Here is an 18,601-nt window from a genome sequence, read left to right as displayed (position 1 = left end):
AGGATCCAAAATAAGAAAAGAAAGAGGAGAAATACCAACTGGTATCACAAAGATACAAAATAAACATAAGAGAATACTGTCTATGCATATACTGTATATGCAAGAATAAAGTTATATGCAAACAAATTTGACAATCTAAAAGAAATGGACAAATTTCTAGAAACATACAGCCTGCTCAGACTGAATCAAGAGGAAACAATTTTGGGCTTCCCTGGTGGCGCAGTGGTTGAGAGTCCGCCTGCCAATGCAGGGGACACGGGTTCGTGCCCCGGTCCAGGAAGATCCCACATGCCGTGGAGCAACCAGGACCGTGAACCACAACTACTGAGCCTTCGCGTCTGGAGCCTGTGCTCCGCAACGAGAGGCCGCGATAGTGAGAGGCCCGCGCACCGCGATGAAGAGTGGCCCCCACTTGCCACAACTAGAGAAAGCTCTCGCACAGAAATGAAGACCCAACACAGCCAAAAATAAATAAATAAATAAATAAATATTTTTTAAAAAAATTAATTAATTTTTGGCTATGTTGGTTCTTCATTGCTGTGGGAAGGCTTTCTCTGTTTGTGTCGAGCGGGAGCTACTCTTCATTGCAGTGCGCAGGCTTCTCATTGCGGTGGCTTCTCTTGTTTCAGACCATGGGCTCTAGGCATGCGAGCTTCAGTAGTTGTGGCTCGTGGGCTCTAGCGCAGGCTTAGTAGTTGTGGTGCATGGGCTTAGTTGCTCCACAGCATGTGGGATCCTCCCGGACCAGGGCTCGAACCCGTGTTCCCTGCATTGGCAGGTGGATTCTTAACCACTGCACCACCAGGGAAGTCCCCACAAACCACTTTTGATGCATTTGACCAGTCACAGAACCTTCTCCATACATTGCACAAATCTTTTTTTGTGTTTCAGTTGCATTTTTACCTTTCTTGAAATAATAAAGCATAATATGCTGAAAAAAACTTTAAAACTTTGCACCACATAAAAGAATCAACAAAATGAAAAATACGGAATAAGAAAAAAAATTTGCAAAGCATGTATTGAATAAGGGGTTAATATCCAAAATTTATAAAGAACTCATACAACTCAATCTAATTAAAAATGGGCAGAGGAACTACATAGAAATTCTTCTAAAGAATCCAACAGGTATGTCCAACAGGCCAAGAAGTACATGAAAAGGTACTCAACATTACTATTGATCAGGGAAATACAAATCAAAGCCACAATGAGATATCACCTCTCACCTGTAAGAATGGCAGTTATCAAGAAGGCAAGAGATAACAAGTGTTGGTGAGGATGTGGAGAAAAGGGAACCCTTGTACACTGTTGGTAGGATTGTAAACTGGTTCAGCCACTATGGAGAACAGTATGGAGGTTCTGAAAAAAAATTAAAACTAGTACTACCATATGATCCAGCAAGCCCACTTCTGGGTATATATTCAAAGGAAATGAAAACAAGTTATTGAAAAGATATATGCACTCCCAGGTTTTTTGTAGCATTATTCGAAATAGCAAAGACATGAAAACAACCTAAGTGTCCATCAGTGATTGAATGGATAAAGGTTTGGTGTACATATACAAATACTATTCAGCTTTGAGAAAAAAGGAAATTCTGCCTTTTGCAACAACATGGATGGACCTTGAATACATTTTCCTGAGATCAGTCAAACAGAGAAAAACAAATACTGTATGATATCTCTTAAATGTGGAATCTTAAAAAAAAAAAACTGAACTCAAAAGAATAGAGAGTGGAATAATGATTACCAGGGGCTGGGGAGTCAGAATTGGAGAGACGTTGTTTAAGTGTACATACTTGAAAGTAGTAAATAAGTAAATCTTGGCGATCTAATATACAGTACAGTGATTACAAACAACAAAACTGTATTATAAACATTAAACTTACTAAGAGAGTACATCTTAATTGTTCCCACCCCCTAGAAGAAATGATAATTATGTGGCACAACAGAGGTGTTACCTAATGTTACAATGGCAATATTATTGCAATACAAATTTATGAAGTCAATATGTTGTACACCTTAAACTTACATGATGTTTTATGTCAATGATATTTCAATTAAAATGTTAATTAGAAAAATAAAAGAATGTGCAATATGATGCACATAGTATGATGCAAACAGTAACAATAAGAGAGTTGGAGTTTCTATATCAATACAAAAAATAAACTAACATTTTTACTTGAGATATAAAGGGATATTATATAATTATTAAGGATCAATTTAAAATAGAGTATGTAAACATAGTTACACCTAACAGAGGAGCCCCATAGTACATGAAGCAAAACCTAACAAAAATGAATAAGAAGTGGAAAATTTAACAATAATATTTGGAGACTTCAGTGACCCACCTCTAAGTAATGAACAGCAAAATGAGACAGAAAACCAAGGAGGATATAGAAGACATGAACAGCACTATAATGTAGACCTAACTGACACTTTTAGAACAATCCAATCAACAAGAGCGTAATATACATGGAACTTTCTCAAAAATAAATGATATGATAAGCCATGAAACAAGTCTCAGTAAATTTAAAAGGACTGATATCACACAATTTGTGTTCTCAAACAACAGTGGAATTAAATTAGAAATCAACAACAACTAAAAAAGAAATCAACAACAGACAAAAATTTTGGAAATCCTCAAATATATGGAATTGAAACAACACACTTCATAATAACAAATGGGTCAAATAAAAATCACCAGGGAAAGTAGAAAATATTTTGAGCTGGATGCAAACAAAAACACAACACAGAAAAATTTCTCAGATACAGCTAAAGCAGTCCCTAGAAGGAAATTTGTAGGAGTTAATATCTATAATGTACATGAAGGATCTCAAATCAATCACCTATGTTTCTGTCTTAATAAATTAGAATAAAAGAGCAAATTAAACCCAAAGAAATCAGAAGGAAATAATAAAAATTACTACACAAATCAATGGAATGGATAATAGAAAAAAGTAGTTTAAAATCAGTGAAATCAACAGTTGGTTCTGTGAAAAGATAAACAAAATTGAAAAACCTGTAGCTAGACTGACCAAGAAAAATGAGAGCGAACATATAAATTACTAAAGCCATAATGAATGAGGAGATATCACTACTAATCTTACAGAAATTAAAAGGATTACAATAGAATGCTCTGGAAAATTTTAGGCCAACAAAGTAGACAACTTATATGAAATGGATAAATTCCTAGAAAGACAAAACGTACTGAAACTGACTTAAGCAGAAATATAAAATCTGAATAGATCTGTAACAAAGAGATTGAATTAGTATTTAAAAACTACCCATAAAAAAAAGCCTAGGCCTGGTGAATTCCTTCAAACATTTAAAGAAGAAAAATAAAAATTCTTCACAAATTCTCCCAGAAAATAGAGGAAAAGGGAAAAATCCCCAAATGATTCTAAGAGGCTATCATTACCATAATACCAAATCCAAACCGATATCACAAGGAAAGAAATAGAGACCAATATCCCTCATGAATATAAATGCAAAAACTTAAATATTAAGAAACTGAATCCACCCACATATATAAGTGATTATACACTAAGACCAAGGAGAATTATCCCAGGAATGAAAGGTTGGTTTAAGAACTGAAAATCAGGGAATTCCCTGTTGGTCGAGTGGTTAGGACTCTGCACTTCCACTGCAGGGAGCACGGGTTCAATCCCTGGTCAGGGAACTAAGATTCCACATGACACAAGACATGGCAAAAAAAAAACTGAACTGAACTGAAAATCATATTATGTAATAAAACATATAAGAGAATAATGAACAAAAACTCCATGATCATTTCAATTGACATGGCATTTGACAAAAACCAAAGACCCATTCCTGATTAAAAAAAAAAAAAGCTCAACAATCTAGGAATAGAAGGAAAATTGCTCAACCTAAATAAGGACATTTACAAAAGAATAAAACTACAGCTAACATCATCCTTAATGGTGAAAGACTGAATCATTTTTTTCCTGAGATTGGGAACAAGTCAAGGAATTCTGCTCTCAACCCTTCTGTTCAATATTGTACTGTAAATTCAAGGCCATGTAATCAGGCAGCAAAGGGAGGGAGGGAGGGAGGGAGGAAGGAAGGGAGGGAGGAGAGAGAGAAGGAGGAGGAGGAGGAGGAGGAAGAGAAGAAGAAGGAGAGAAGAAAGAAAGGGAAGGAAAAGAAAAGGAACAGGTAAAACTATGCTTATTTACAGATTACATGAATTTATATGTAGAAATCCTAAGGTTTTCACACACACACAGATACACACACACATCTATTAGAACTAGTGAATGTGTTCAGTAAGGTCACAGGCTACACATCAATATACAAAAATAAATTGTATTACCATAAACTAATCAACTAAATTCCATTCACAATAGTATCAAAAAGAACAAAATCATTTAGCAATAAATTTAACAAAAGAATTACAATTTTTTTACACTGAAAGCTACAAAACATTATTGAAGGAAATTAAGGATCTAAATAAATGAAGAGGTGTGTTCATGGATCAAAAGAGTCAATATTGTTAAGTTGGCAATATTCCCAAATTCATATACAGATTCAATGTGATTCCTATCAAAATTCCAGCTGGTTTTTCTAGAAGAAATTGATGAGACGATCCTAAAATTTTTCTGGAAATATGAACGACTCCGGGGGGGGGGCAAAATAGTATTGAAAAAGAGCAAATTTGGTGGACTTACATGCTCCAATTTTAAAACTTACTACAAAACTATAGTATTCAAGATGGTGTGGTACTGGCATAAAGACAGACATACAGATCAACTGAATAGAATTAAGGGTCCAGGAATAAACCCATACATTTATGGCTAATTCATTTTCAACAAAGGTATCAAGGTAATTCAACAGAAAAAAGATAGTCTTCAGCAAATGGTTCTGGGACAATTCAATAGCCACATGCAAAAATATGAATTTAAACCCTTACTACATACCATACACAAAAATGAACTCAAAATGGATAACAGACATTAAAAAAAACTTTTAGAAGTAAACAAAAAGCAATTTTTGACATTATGTTAGACAAAAATTTCTTAGATATATCATCAAAGGCACAAGTGACAAAAGAAAAATTGATTAACTGTAGTTCATCCAGATTGAAAACTTTTTCAGTTCAAAAGACACCATTAACGGCGGAGGGCAAAGCGGGGAGATTCCCGCACAGAGGATCGGTGCCCACCGGCACTCACCAGCCCGAGAGGCATGTCTGCTCACCCGCCGGGGCGGGCGGGGCTGCGAGCTGAGGCTCGGTTTCAGTTTCAGATGGAGCGCAGGGAGAGGACTGGGGTTGGCGGCTTGAACATAGCCTGAAGGGGTAGGTGCACCACGGCTAGCCGGGAGGGAGTCCGGGTGAAAAGTCTGCACCTGCCGAAGAGGCAAGAGACTTTTTCTTCCCTCTTTGTTTCCTGGTGCGCGAGGAGAGGGGTTTAAGAGCGCTGCTTAAAGGAACTCCAGAGACGGGCGCGAGCCGCGGCTAAAAGCGCGAACCCCAGAGACGGGCGCAAGCTGTGGCTAAAAGCGCAGACCCCAGAGACGGGCGCGAGCCGCAGCTAAAAGCACGGACCCCAGAGACGGGCGGGAGACGCTAAGTCGGCTGCTGCCGCCACCAAGGGGCCTGTGTGCGAGCACAGGTCACTCTCCACACCCCTCTTCCGCGGAGCCTGTGCAGCCCGCCACTGCCAGGTTCCCGGGATCCAGGGACAACTTCCCCGGGAGAACGCACGGTGGGCCTCAGGCTGGAGCAACGTCACGCCGGCCTCTGCCGCCGCAGGCCCGCCCCGCACTCCGTGCCCCCCGCCCCGGCCTGAGTGCACCAGAGCCCCCGAATCAGCGGCTCCTTTAACCCCGTCCTGTCTGAGCAAAAAACAGACGCCCTCCAGCGACCTACACGCAGAGGCAGAGCCAAATCCAAAGCTGAGCTCCTGTGAGCTGTGAGAACAAAGAAGAGAAAGGGAAATCTCTCCCAGCAGCCTCAGAAGCAGCGGATTAAAGCTCCACAATCAACTTGATATACCCTGCATCTGTGGAATACCTGAATAGACAAGGAATGATCCCAAATTGAGGAGGTGGACTTTAGGAGCGAGATCTATGATTTTTTTCCCTTTTCCTCTTTTTGTGAATGTGTATGTGTATGCTTCTGTGTGAGATCTTGTCAGTATAGTCCTGCTTCCACCATTTGTCCTAGGGTTCTATTCGTCCATGGTTTTTTTTAAAAATTTTTTTCTTAATAATTTTAATTGTAATAACTTTATTATACTTTACCTTCGTTCTTTCTTTGTCTTTCTTTCTTTGTCTTTCTTTCTTTCTTTCTTTCTTTCTTTCTTTCTTTCTTTCTTTCTTTCTTTCTTTCTTTCTTTCTTTCTTTCTTTCCCTCCTTTAGACAACGAATCACCCCAAATTGACGAGGTGGTCTCTGAGAGCAAGATTTATGATTTTTCCCCCATTACCTCTTTTTGTGAGGGTGTATGTGTATGGTTCTGTGTAAGATTTTCTCTGTATAGCTTTGCTTCCAACATTTGTCCTAAGGTTCTATCCGTCCCTTTTTTTTTCTAAATATTTTTTAATTCAATAACTTTATTATATTTTATTTTATTTTTACTATATCTTCTTTCTTTCTGTCTTTTTTCCTTCTTTCCCTCCTTTCTTCCTTCCTTCCTCCCTCCCTCCCTCCTTTCTTTCCTTCTTGCCTTCTTTCTTTCTTTGCTTCTTTCTTCCTTCCTTCCTTCCCTCCTTTCCTTCTTTCTTTCCTCATATTTCTACTAATTCTCTCTACTTTTTCTCCCTTTTATTCTCAGCCGTGTGGATGAAAGGCTCTTGGTGCTCCAACCAGGAGTCAGGGCTCTGCCCCTGAGGTAGGAGAGCCAACTTCAGGACACTGGTCAACAAGAGACCTCCCAGCTCCACATAATATTAAACGGCGAAAATCTCCCAGAGACCTCCATCTTAACACCAGCACCCAGCTTCATTCAACGACCAGCAAGCCACAGTGCTGGACAACCTATGCCAAACAACTAGCAAAACAGGAACACAAAACCACCCATTAGCAGAGAGGCTGCCTAAAATCATAATAAGGCCACAGACACCCCAAAACACACCACCACACGTGAACCTGCCCACTAGAGAGACAAGATCCATCCTCATCCACCACAACACAGGCACTAGTCCCCTCCACCAGGAAGCCTACACAACCCACTGAACCAACCTTAGCCACTGGAGAGAGACATCAAAAAGAGCGGGAACGACAAACCTGCAGCCTGCAAAAAGGAGACCCCAAACACAGTAAGATAAACAAAATGAGAAGACAGAAAAACACACAGCAGATAAAGGAGCAAGATAAAAATGCACCAGACCTAACAAATGAAGAGGAAATAGGCAGTCTACCTGAAAAAGAATTCAGAATAATGATAGTAAGGATGATCCGAAATCTTGGAAATAGAATGGACAAAATGCAAGAAACAGTTAACAAGGACCTAGAAGAAATGAAGATGAAACAAGCAACGATGAACAACACAATAAATGAAATTAAAAGTACTCTAGGAGGGATCAATAGCAGAATAACTGAGGCAGAAGAACGGATAAGTGACCTGGAAGATAAAATAGTGGAAATAACTACTGCAGAGCAGAATAAAGAAAAAAGAATGAAAAGAACTGAGGACAGTCTCAGAGACCTCTGGGAAAACATTAAATGCACCAACATTCGAATTATAGGGGTTCCAGAAGAAGAAGAGAAAAAGAAAGGGACTGAGAAAATATTTGAAGAGATTATAGTTGAAAACTTCCCTAATATGGGAAAAAATAGTTAATCAAGTCCAGGAAGCACAGAGAGTCCCATACAGGATAAATACAAGAAGAAATATGCCAACACACATATTAATCAAACTGTCAAAAATTAAATGCAAAGAAAGCATATTAAAAGCAGCAAGGGAAAAACAACAAATAAAACACAAGGGAATCCCCATAAGGTTAACAGCTGATCTCTCAGCAGAAACCCTACAAGCCAGAAGGGAGTGGCAGGACATACTGAAAGTGATGAAGGAGAAAAACATGCAGCCAAGACTACTCTACTCAGCAAGGATCTCATTCAGATTTGATGGAGAAATTAAAACCTTTACAGACAAGCAAAAGCTGAGAGAGTTCAGCACCACAAAACCAGCTTTACAACAAATGCTAAAGGAACTTCTCTAGGCAAGAAACACAAGAGAAGGAAAAGACCTATAATAACGAACCCAAAACAATTTAGAAAATGGGAATAGGAACATACATATCGATAATTACCTTAAATGTAAATGGACTAAATGCTCCCACCAAAAGACACAGATTGGCTGAATGGATACAAAAACAAGACCCTTATATATGCTGTCTACAAGTGACCCACTTCAGACCTAGAGACACATACAGACTGAAAGTAAGGGGAAGGAAAAAAGATATTCCATGCAAATGGAAACCAAAAGAAAGCTGGAGTAGCAATTCTCATATCAGACAAAATAGACTTTAAAATAAGGACTATTACAACAGACAAAGAAGGACACTACATAATGATCAAGGGATCGATCCAAGAAGAAGATATAACAATTGTAAATATTTATGCACCCAACATAGGAGCACCTCAATACATAAGGCAAATACTAACAGCCATAAAAGGGGAAATCGACAGTAACACATTCATAGTAGGGGACTTTAACACCCCACTTTCACCCATGGACAGATCATCCAAAATGAAAATAAATAAGGAAACACAAGCTTTAAATGATACATTAAACAAGATGGACTTAATTGATATTTATAGGACACTCCATCCAAAAACAACAGAATACACATTTTTCTCAAGTGCTCATGGAACATTCTCCAGGATAGATCATATCTTGGGTCACAAATCAAGCCTTAGTAAATTTAAGAAAATTCAAATTGTATCAAGTATTTTTTCTGACCACAACGCCATGAGACTAGATATCAATTAAGGAAAAGATCTGTAAAAAATACAAACACATGGAGGCTAAACAATACACTACTTAATAATGAAGTGATCACTGAATAAATCAAAGAGAAAATAAAAATATACCTAGAAACAAATGACAATGGAGACACAACGACCCAAAACCTATGGGATGCAGCAAAAGCAATTCTAAATGCGAAGTTTATAGCAATACAAGCCCACCTTAAGAAGCAGGAAACATCTCGAATAAACAACCTAACCTTGCACCTCAAGCAATCAGAGAAAGAAGAATAAAAAAACCCCAAAGCTAGCAGAAGGAAAGAAATCATAAAAATCAGATCAGAAATAAATGAAAAAGAAATGAAGGAAACGATAGCAAAGATCAATAAAACTAAAAGCTGGTTCTTTGAGAAGATAAACAAAATTGATAAACCACTAGCCAGACTCATCAAGAAAAAAAGGGAGAAGACTCAAATCAATAGAATTAGGAATGAAAAAGGAGAAGTAACAACTGACACTGCAGAAACACAAAAGATCAGGAGAGATTACTACAAGCAACACTATGCCAATAAAATGGACAACCTGGAAGAAATGGACAAATTCTTAGAAATGCACAACCTGCCAAGACTGAATCAGGAAGAAATAGAAAATATGAACAGACCAATCACAAGCACTGAAATTGAAACTGTGATTAAAAATCCTCCAACAAACAAAAGCCCAGGACCAGATGGCTTCACAGGCGAATTCTATCAAACATTTAGAGAAGAGCTAACACCTATCCTGCTCAAACTCTTCCAAAATATAGCAGAGGGAGGAACACTCCCAAATTCCTTCTACGAGGCCACCATCACCTTGATACCAAAACCAGACAAGGATGTCACAAAGAAAGAAAACTACAGGCCAATATCACTGATGAACATAGATGCAAAAATCCTCAACAAAATACTAGCAAACAGAATCCAACAGCACATTAAACGGATCATACACCATGATCAAGTGGGGTTTATTCCAGGAATGCAAGGATTCTTCAATATACGCAAATCTATCAATGTGAAAAACCATATTAACAAATTGAAGGAGAAAAACCACATGATCATCTCAATAGATGCAGAGAAAGCTTTCGACAAAATTCAACACCCATTTATGATAAAAACCCTGCAGAAAGTAGGAACAGAGGGAACTTTCCTCAACATAATAAAGGCCATATATGACAAGCCCACAGCAAACATCATCCTCAATGTTGAAAAACTGAAAGCATTTCCACTAAGATCAGGAACAAGACAAGGTTGCCCACTCTCACCACTCTTATTCAACATAGTTTTGGAAGTTTTAGCCACAGCAAACAGAGAAGAAAAGGAAATAAAAGGAATCCAAATCGGAAAAGAAGAAGTAAAGCTGTCACTGTTTGCAGATGACATGATACTATACATAGAGAATCCTAAAGATGCTACCAGAAAACTATAGAGCTAATCAATGAATTTGGTAAAGTGGCAGGATACAAAATTAATGCACAGGAATCTCTGGCATTCCTATATACTAATGATGAAAAATCTGAAAATGAAATCAAGAAAACACTCCCATTTACCATTGCAACAAAAAGAATAAAATATCTAGGAATAAACCTACCTAAGGAGACAAAAGACCTGTATGCAGAAAATTATAAGACACTGATGAAAGAAATTAAAGATGATACAAATAGATGGAGAAATATACCATGTTCTTGGATTGGAAGAATCAACATTGTGAAAATGACTCTACTACCCAAAGCAATCTATAGATTCAATGCAATCCCTATCAAACTACCACTGGCATTTTTCACAGAAGTAGAACAAAAAATTTCGCAATTTGTATGGAAACACAAAAGACCCCGAATAGCCAAAGCAATCTTGAGAACGAAAAAAGGAGCTGGAGGAATCATGCTCCCTGACTTCAGACTATACTACAAAGCTACAGTAATCAAGAGAGTATTGTACTGGCACAAAAACAGAAATATAGATCAATGGAACAGGATAGAAAGCCCAGAGATAAACCCACGCACATATGGACACCTTATCTTTGATAAAGGTGGCAGGAATGTACAGTGTAGAAAGGACAGCCTCTTCAATAAATGGTGCTGGGAAAACTGGACAGGTACATGTAAAAGTATGAGATTAGATCACTCCCTAACACCATACACAAAAATAAGCTCAAAATGGATTAAAGACCTAAATGTAAGGCCAGAAACTATCAAACTCTTAGAGGAAAACATAGGTAGAACACTCTATGACATAAATCACAGCAAGGTCCTTTCTGACCCACCTCCTAGAGTAATGGAAATAAAAACAAAAATAAACAAATGGGACCTAATGAAACTTCAAAACCTTTGCACAGCAAAGGAAACCATAAACAAGACCAAAAGACAACTCTCAGAATGGGAGAAAATATTTGCAAATGAAGCAACTGACAAAGGATTAATCTCCAAAATTTACAAGCAGCTCATGCAGCTCAATAACAAAAAAACAAACAACCCAATCCAAAAATGGGCAGAAGACCTAAATAGACGTTTCTCCAAAGAAGATATACAGACTGCCAACAAACACAAGGAAGAATGCTCAACATCATTAATCATTAGAGAAATGCAAATCAAAACTACAATGAGATATCATCTCACACCAGTCAGCACGGCCATCATCAAAAAATCTAGAAACAATAAATGCTGGAGAGGGTGTGGAGAAAAGGGAACACTCTTGCACTGCTGGTGGGAATGTGAATTGGTTCAGCCACTATGGAGAACAGTATGGAGGTTCCTTAAAAAACTACAAATAGAACTACCATATGACCCAGCAATCCCACTACTGGGCATATACCCTGAGAAAACCAAAATTCAAAAAGAGTCATGTGCCAAAATATTCATTGCAGCTCTATTTACAATAGCCCGGAGATGGAAACAACCTAAGTGCCCATCATCGGATGAATGGATAAAGAAGACATGGCACATATATACAATGGAATATTACTCAGCCTTAAAAAGAAACGAAATTGAGCTATTTGTAATGAGATGGATAGACCTAGAGTCTGTCATACAGAGTGAAGTAAGTCAGAAAGAAAAAGACAAATACCATATGCTAACACATATATATGGAATTTAAGAAAAAAAATGTCATGAAGAACCTAGGGGTAAGACAGGAATAAAGACGCAGACCTACTGGAGAACGGACTTGAGGATATGGGGAGGGGGAAGGGTGAGCTGTGACAGGGTGAGAGAGAGTCATGGACATATACACACTTACAAACGTAGTAAGGTAGATAGCTAGTGGGAAGCAGCTGCATAGCACAGGGATATTGGCTTGGTGCTTTGTGACAGTCTGGAGGCGTGGGATAGGGAGGGTGGGAGGGAGGGAGACGCAAGACATATGGGAACATATGTATATGTATAACTGATTCACTTTGTTATAAAGCAGAAACTAACACACCATTGTAAAGCAATTATACCCCAATAAAGATGTTAAAAAAAAAAAACTAACAAAAGACACCATTAACAACATAAAAAGGCAAGCCACAGACTGGGAGAAAATATGTGTACACCATATATCTGATAAATAACTTTTATCTGGAATATAGAAAAGGTACCTTATAACTCAATAATAAGTAAACAAATAACCAAATTCTTAAAAGGGCAAAAAGCCATACACAAATGTTCATAGCAATTTTACTTATAACAGTTAAAATCTGGGGCAAAATCCAGATGTCTTTCAGTAGGTGAATAGCTAAACAAACTGTGGTACATCTGTACTGTGGAATATTATACAGCGATAAAAAGGAATGAACCATTGATACACCCAATAACCTAGATGATTCTCGGAAGTATACTGAGTGAAAAAGGCCAAACCCCAAAGGTTACATACTGTATGATAAAATTTACATAATATTCTTGAAACTATAACAATTATAGCTGGTAGAAAATTTAATGGTTGTGAGGAGGGGGTGGTGGTAATGAAAGGATAACAAGAGGGATCCTTGTGGTGATGTAACTCTTCTCCATCTTGACTATGGTGGTTATTACCAACCTACATCTGTGATAAAACTGTATAGAAATAAATACACATACACAAATGAGTACATGTATGACTGGAAACCTAAGATGGGTGGATTGTATCAATGTCAGTTTCATGGCTGTGATAGTGTACTATAGTTATGGAAGATGTTATCATTCAGGGATACCGAGTAAAGGGCTAAATGGGACTTCTCTGTATTATTTTTTACAACTATATATGAATCTCCAATTATCTTAAAATAAAGCTTAATTTTTTAAATGGAGCAAAAGATTTGAATAGACATTTTATCAAAGAAGGTATACAAGCACATGGACAACAAGCACATGAAAAGATGCTCAACATCATTAGTCATTAGGGAAATGCAAAGTAAAACTACAATGTAATAGCACTTCATACCCACAAGAATAGCTATAATCAAAAAGATAGACAATAACAAATGCTGGAGAGGATGTGGAGAAAATGGACTCCTCATACATTGCTGGTGGGAATGTAAACTGATTGAGAAACTTTGGAAAACAGTTTGGCAGTTCTCTTAAATTCAACACAGTCTTACCACATGTCTCAGCAATCCCACTAATAGGTACCTAACCTAGAGAAATTAAAATATATGTTCACACAAGGACTTGTATGTGAATTTTCATAGCAGCATTTTCATAATATCTAAAAAGTAGAAACAACCAAAATGTCATCATTTGGTGAATGGATAAACAAAATATGATATATCCTTACAATGGCATGCTATTCATCAATTAAAAGGAACGAAGTACTCATACAAGACACAACCTGGCTAACCTCAAAAACACTATGGTAAGCGAAAGAAGCTAGACACAAAAGCACACATGTTGTACAATCTAATTTATTTGAAAGGTCCGGAAAAGAAAACTTAGAGGCAGAAAGTAGATTTATTATTTCCTAGGGCTATGGGTAAAGAGTGGTGAATAACTGAACATGGGAGTGTGATTTCTTCTGAATGTGACAGAAATGTTCCAAAATTAGGTTACGGTGATAGCTGCACAACACTGTAAATTCACTATAATCACTGAATCATATGTTTAAATAAATAGATATCTAAATAGAGAGCAAGCAAGCAAGCAAGCAAGGAAGGAAGGAAGGAAGGGAGGGAGAAAAGAAGGAAGGAGGGAGGGAGGGAGGAGGGAGGAAGGAAGTTGTCTTTTAAAACTTGCAATTCTTAGGAGTCCCAGAAGAAGAAGAGAAAAAGAAAGGGACTAAGAAAATATTTGAAGAGATTACAGGTGAAAGCATCCCTAATATGGGAAAGGAAATAGATAACCAAGTCCAGGAAGCACAGAGAGTCCCATACAGGATAAATACAAGGAGAAACACACCAAGACACATATTAATCGAACTGTCAAAAATTAAATACAAAGAAAATATATTAAAAGCAGCAAGGGAAAAACAACAAATAACACACAAGGGAATCCCCATAAGGTTAACAACTGAACTTTCAGCAGAACTCTGCAAGCCAGAAGGGACTGGCAGGACATATTTAAAGTGATGAAGGAGAAAAATCTGCAACCAAGATTACTCTACCCAGCAAGGATCTCATTCAGATTTGATGGAGAAATTAAAACCTTTACAGACAAGCAAAAGCTGAGAGAGTTCAGCACCACCAAACCAGTTTTACAACAAATGCTAAATAATCTTCTCTAGGCAAGAAACACAAGAGAAGGAAAAGACCTAGAATAACAAACCCAAAACAATTAAGAAAATGGGAATACGAACATACATATCGATAATTACCTTAAATGTAAATGGATTGAATGCTCCCACCAAAAGACACAGACTGGCTGAATGGACAAAAAAACAAGACCCTTATATATGCTGTCTACAAGAGACCCACTTCAGACCTAGGGACACATACAGACTGAGAGTAAGGGGATGGAAAAAGATATTCCATGAAAATGGAAAACAAAAGAAAGCTGGAGTGGCAATTCCCATATCAGACAAAATAGACGTTAATATAAAGACTATTAGAAGAGACAAAGAAGGACCCAAAATTGATAAACCATTAGCCAGACTCATCAAGAAGAGAAGGGATAAGACTCAAATCAATATAATTAGAAATGAAAAAGGAGAAGTAACACCTGACACTGCAGAAATAAAAAAGATCATGAGAGATTACTACAAGCAACACTATGCCAATAAAATGGACAACCTGGAAGAAATGGACAAATTCTTAGAAATGCACAACCTGCCAAGACTGAATCAGGAAGAAATAGAAAATATGAACAGACCAATCACAAGCACTGAAATTGAAACTGTGATTAAAAATCCTCCAACAAACAAAAGCCCAGGACCAGATGGCTTCACAGGCAAATTCTATCAAACATTTAGAGAAGAGCTAACACCTATCCTTCTCAAACTCTTCCAAAATATAGCAGAGGGAGGAACACTCCCAAACTCATTCTACGAGGCCACCATCGCCCTGATACCAAAACCAGACAAGGACGTCACAAAGAAAGAAACTACAGGTCAACATCACTGATGAACATAAATGCAGAAATCCTCAACAAAATACTAGCAAACAGAGTCCAACAGCACAATAAAAGGATCATACACCATGATCAAGTGGGGTCTATTCCAGGAATGCAAGGATTCTTCAATATACGCAAATCAATCAACATGATACACCATATTAACAAATTGAAGGAGAGAAACCATATGATCATCTCAATAGATGGAGAGAAAGCCTTCGACAAAATGCAACACACATTTATGTTAAAAACCCTGCAGAAAGTAGGCAAAGAGGGAACTTTCCTCAACATAATAAAGGCCATATATGACAAGCCCACAGCAAACATCATCCTCAATGTTGAAAAACTGAAAGCATTTCCACTAAGATCAGGAACAAGACAAGGTTGCCCACTCTCACCACTCTTATTCAACATAGTTTTGGAAGTTTTAGCCACAGCAAACAGAGAAGAAAAGGAAATAAAAGGAATCCAAATTGGAAAAGAAGAAGTAAAGCTGTCACTGTTTGCAGATGACATGATACTATACATAGAGAATACTAAAGATGCTACCAGAAAACTATAGAGCTAATCAATGTATTTGGTAAAGTAGCAGGATACAAAATTAATGCACAGAAATCTCTGGCACTCCTATATACTAATGATGAAAAATCTGAAAATGAAATCAAGAAAACACTCCCATTTACCATTGCAACAAAAAGAATAAAATATCTAGGAATAAACCTACCTAAGGAGACAAAAGACCTGTATGCAGAAAATTATAAGACACTGATGAAAGAAATTAAAGATGATACAAATAGATGGAGAGATATACCATGTTCTTGGATTGGAAGAATCAACATTGTGAAAATGACTCTACTACCCAAAGCAATCTATAAATTCAATGCAATCCCTATCAAACTACCACTGGCATTTTTCACAGAACTAGAACAAAAAATTTCACAATTTGTATGGAAACACAAAAGACCCCGAATAGCCAAAGCAATCTTGAGAATGAAAAACGGAGCTGGAGGAATCAGGCTCCCTGACTTCAGACAATACTACAAAGCTACAGTAATCAAGACTGTATGGTACTGGCACAAAAACAGAAACATAGATCAATGGAACAGGATAGAAAGCCCAGAGATAAACCCACCCACATAAGGTCACCTTATCTTTGATAAAGGAGGCAGGAATGTACAGTGGAGAAAGGACAGCCTCTTCAATATGTGGTGCTGGGAAAGCTGGACAGGTACATGTAAAAGTATGAGATTAGATCACTCCCTAACACCATACACAAAAATAAGCTCAAAATGGATTAAAGACCTAAATATAAGGCCAGAAACTATCAAACTCTTACAGGAAAACATAGGCAGAACACTCTATGACATAAATCACAGCAAGATCCTTTTTGACCCACCTCCTCAAGAAATGGAAATAAAAACAAACAAATGGGTCCTAATGAAACTTCAAAGCTTTTGAAAAGCAAAGGAAACCATAAACAAGACCAAAAGACAACCCTCAGAATGGGATAAAATATTTGCAAATGAAGCAACTGACAAAGGATTAATTTCCAAATTTACAAGCAGCTCATGCAGCTCAATAACAAATAAACAAACAACCCAATCCAAAAATGGGCAGAAGACCTAAGTAGACATTTCTCCAAAGAAGATATACAGATTGCCAACAAACACATGAAAGAATGCTCAACATCATTAATCATTAGAGAAATGCAAATCAAAGCTACAATGAGATATCATCTCACACCAGTCAGAATGGCCATCATCAAAAAATCTAGAAACAGTAAATGCTGGAAAGGGTGTGGAGAAAAGGGAACACTCTTGCACTGCTGGTGGCAATGTGAATTGGTACAGCCACTATGGAGGACAGTATGGAGGTTCCTTAAAAGACTACAAATAGAACTACCATATGACCCAGCAATCCCACTACTGGGCATATACCCTGAGAAAACCAAAATTCAAAAAGAGTCATTTACCAAAATGTTCATTGCAGCTCTATTTACAATAGCCAGGAGATGGAAGCAACCTAAGTGTCCATCATCAGATGAATGGGTAAAGAAGATATGGCACATATATACAATGGAATATTACTCAGCCAAAAAAGAAACGAAATTGAGTTATTTGTAGTGAGGTGGATGGACCTAGAGTCTGTCATACAGAGTGAAGTAAGTCAGGAAGAGAAAGACAAATACCATATGCTAACACATGTATATGGAATCTAAGAAAAAAATGTCATGAAGAACCTAGGGGTAAGACGGGAATAAAGACGCAGACCTACTAGAGAATGGACTTGAGGATATGGGGAGGGGGAAGGGTAAGCTGTGACAAAGTGAGAGAGTGGCATGGACATATATACACTACCAAACGTAAAATAGATAGCTAGTGGGAAGCAGCCGCATAGCACAGGGAGATCAGCTCGGTGCTTTGTTACCACCTAGAGGGGTGGCATAGGGAGGGTGGGAGGGAGGGAGACGCAAGAAGGAAGAGATATGGGAACATATGTATATGTATAACTGATTCACTTTGTTATGAAGCAGAAACTAACACACCATTGTAAAGCTATTATACTCCAATAAAAATGTTGCAATTCTTTTCGGCTGTTTTATGTTGAAATTTCCCGCCTCAAATGGTTAAACCTGTGACCTTTTGCCTCATATGGGAGAATTACCTCCATTCCCTGCTTAGCACATCAGACGGAAAGTTACATGGTGTGCTTTCTGTTTCATTCACTCCTAGCTTTACTATCCTTGATGGTTGCTAAAGTATCATTTAAAAATCATGTTGTCTCTTGCGTTGCTGACAAATTTTGTTTTTCTCAGCTTTTCCAATTCCAAATTCTCCTATAGTTTAGCAAAACAAATTACCTTTGGAATCATATATACCTTTTTAGTCCACTGTATATGCAGGAGAACAGATAAGCAGATTTGACTATACTCGTGAGTTTCTCCAAGCATAGCACTTCTCTTAACTCTTTCATCCTTTTGATATCTAAGTGTCAGGGGTCTCTTTCCATTTTGATTATGGAATTTCACCCTCCCTCTCCTTCCCTCCCATCTCCTACAACCATCATTTCTTCACTTTTACCATAGTTCCAATATCTCATTTACACTTAACACAAGTCCACTCCTTATACTTTCCCTTCAAA

Source organism: Globicephala melas, chromosome X (genome assembly GCF_963455315.2).
Source record: "Globicephala melas chromosome X, mGloMel1.2, whole genome shotgun sequence".
NCBI classification, from domain to species: Eukaryota; Metazoa; Chordata; class Mammalia; order Artiodactyla; family Delphinidae; genus Globicephala; species Globicephala melas.
The sequence above is the reverse complement of the archived record's forward strand: the minus strand, read 5'-3'. Positions refer to the sequence as shown.